Genomic DNA, 3,117 nt, shown 5'->3' with positions numbered 1-3,117 from the left:
GTGATTTTATGAAGGCAAAGATAGAAACGTACGAAGCTGGCGTACGTAGAAAAATGTGATTTTATGATAGAACAAAAATATAATACGTACGTTTTTGGGCGTACGGTAAAATATCTGTATGGTAGAAAAATGAAAGAAATTGAGCGTTAAAGAAGATATGTTACAAGCGCGGAATGTGGCAAAACTTGTACATATTTGAAAGAGAAAAGTGGTGTGTCGACCTGACATATATATATGAAACAGGCGACGATGGAAAAGGATTTAAATTTTGTCCATTTTATATATACATATTGTATAGTTCCCTGGTTGATCCTGCCAGTAGTCATATGCTTGTCTCAAAGATTAAGCCATGCATGTCTCAGTACATGCCGTATTAAGGTGAAACCGCGAATGGCTCATTAAATCAGTTATGGTTTCTTAGATCGTACTAAAATTTACTTGGATAACTGTGGTAATTCTAGAGCTAATACATGCAAAACAGAGTTCCGACCAGAGATGGTAGGAACGCTTTTATTAGATCAAAACCAATCGGTGGCGGGTGTTTACACTCGTCCATCGTTTGCTTTGGTGACTCTGAATAACTTTGTGCTGATCGCATGGTCTTATAGCACCGGCGACGCATCTTTCAAATGTCTGCCTTATCAACTGTCGATGGTAGGTTCTGCGCCTACCATGGTTGTAACGGGTAACGGGGAATCAGGGTTCGATTCCGGAGAGGGAGCCTGAGAAACGGCTACCACATCCAAGGAAGGCAGCAGGCGCGCAAATTACCCACTCCCGGCACGGGGAGGTAGTGACGAAAAATAACGATACGGGACTCATCCGAGGCCCCGTAATCGGAATGAGTACACTTTAAATCCTTTAACGAGGATCCATTGGAGGGCAAGTCTGGTGCCAGCAGCCGCGGTAATTCCAGCTCCAATAGCGTATATTAAAGTTGTTGCGGTTAAAAAGCTCGTAGTTGAATCTGTGTGTCACAGTGTCGGTTCATCGCTCGCGGTGTTTAACTGGCATTATGTGGTACGTCCTACCGGTGGGCTTTGCTCTTCACGGGGCGGTCCAACTAATATCCCATCGCGGTGCTCTTCACTGAGTGTCGAGGTGGGCCGGTACGTTTACTTTGAACAAATTAGAGTGCTCAAAGCAGGCTACCTTCGCCTGAATACTGTGTGCATGGAATAATGGAATAGGACCTCGGTTCTATTTTGTTGGTTTTCGGAACCCCGAGGTAATGATTAATAGGGACAGATGGGGGCATTCGTATTGCGACGTTAGAGGTGAAATTCTTGGATCGTCGCAAGACGGACAGAAGCGAAAGCATTTGCCAAAAATGTTTTCATTAATCAAGAACGAAAGTTAGAGGTTCGAAGGCGATCAGATACCGCCCTAGTTCTAACCATAAACGATGCCAGCTAGCGATCCGCCGAAGTTCCTACGATGACTCGGCGGGCAGCTTCCGGGAAACCAAAGCTTTTGGGTTCCGGGGGAAGTATGGTTGCAAAGCTGAAACTTAAAGGAATTGACGGAAGGGCACCACCAGGAGTGGAGCCTGCGGCTTAATTTGACTCAACACGGGAAACCTCACCAGGCCCGGACACCGGAAGGATTGACAGATTGATAGCTCTTTCTTGATTCGGTGGGTGGTGGTGCATGGCCGTTCTTAGTTGGTGGAGCGATTTGTCTGGTTAATTCCGATAACGAACGAGACTCTAGCCTGCTAAATAGACGTAATTATGGTATCTCGAAGGCTCTCGGCTTCTGCCGGTGGGGTTTTTACTACCAACGTACAAACAAATCTTCTTAGAGGGACAGGCGGCTTCTAGCCGCACGAGATTGAGCAATAACAGGTCTGTGATGCCCTTAGATGTTCTGGGCCGCACGCGCGCTACACTGAAGGAATCAGCGTGTGTTCCCTGGCCGAAAGGCCCGGGTAACCCGCTGAACCTCCTTCGTGCTAGGGATTGGGGCTTGCAATTATTCCCCATGAACGAGGAATTCCCAGTAAGCGCGAGTCATAAGCTCGCGTTGATTACGTCCCTGCCCTTTGTACACACCGCCCGTCGCTACTACCGATTGAATGATTTAGTGAGGTCTTCGGACTGGTGCGCGGCAATGTTTCGGCATTGCCGATGATGCCGGGAAGATGACCAAACTTGATTATTTAGAGGAAGTAAAAGTCGTAACAAGGTTTCCGTAGGTGAACCTGCGGAAGGATCATTACAATGTTCCAATATATCTCAAAGAGAGAGGAGAGGAGGAGAGAAAATGAATTCGATTAGTTTGTGGATAAGAATTCATATAAAAAAAAAAGATATTGTTGAGCCCGCCAGATCATTCGTGCGTGATTTACACGGCCAGACGTGTGTACTACACGTATTAGGCCTTTGATCTGCGTTGCGTAGGCCACAACAAATCTTTCAAAGAGAGAGAGATATATGTGTTGTTGGGGTTTGTGATTATGAAGGTGCCCCAACGCACAAAAATATATAAAAATGTACAAAGTTGGGATGTGGTGTGGTGGAGAAGAGTTGGGCCCGACCAGATCATTCGTGCGTGATTTACACGGCAGACGTGTGTACTACACGTATTAGGCCTTTGATCTGCGTTGCGTAGGCCATCTTCCTTCCAAGACACACACGTGTTGGGGTTTGTGTGATTTTATGATAGTGCCCCAACACGGAAAAATAAGCGTACGAGAAGAGTTGGGCCCGACCAGATCATTCGTGCGTGATTTATACACGGCCAGACGCGTATTATATTACACATATTAGGCCTTTGATCTGCGTTGCGTAGGCCATCTTCTCGATAGAGAGAAAGCCAATGTATTCTTTTTTCTTTCTTTACACACACACACACAGTTGTAGTAGGACAGGGAGGGATGCGAGCGTGCTAATCACGCTTCCTCAAGTCTTCGCTGTGGTGTGTAAAAAAAAAAGAAAAAAAGGAATCGTTGGGAAAGTCCAAAGGACGAAAATATCGGGCAGTCTGAAGATAACTTAATGCTCGTTTACATTGGTATCAAGAGAGACCGGCTTGTGTAGCTCGTTTCAATGCTGTGTCGTTGTCATTGACACCCTACTCTGTTGCGCGCTAGTGGCAGCATGAGCGTGGGACGTA

General features: G+C 46.2%; 1 non-coding gene across 1 annotated transcript; it reads left to right on the top strand.

The window, feature by feature from the left end:
* The first annotated feature begins 299 nt into the window (after nt 1-299).
* Nucleotides 300-2,220, top strand: LOC143263066 (small subunit ribosomal RNA). Its single transcript, XR_013036642.1, has one exon. It is a non-coding gene; the product is annotated as a small subunit ribosomal RNA (ribosomal RNA).
* The last annotated feature ends 897 nt before the right edge of the window (nt 2,221-3,117 follow it).

The sequence above is a fragment of the Megalopta genalis genome, unplaced genomic scaffold (assembly GCF_051020955.1).
Source record: "Megalopta genalis isolate 19385.01 unplaced genomic scaffold, iyMegGena1_principal scaffold0314, whole genome shotgun sequence".
Lineage (NCBI taxonomy): Eukaryota > Metazoa > Arthropoda > Insecta > Hymenoptera > Halictidae > Megalopta > Megalopta genalis.
This window is presented reverse-complemented; position numbering and strand designations above follow the sequence as displayed.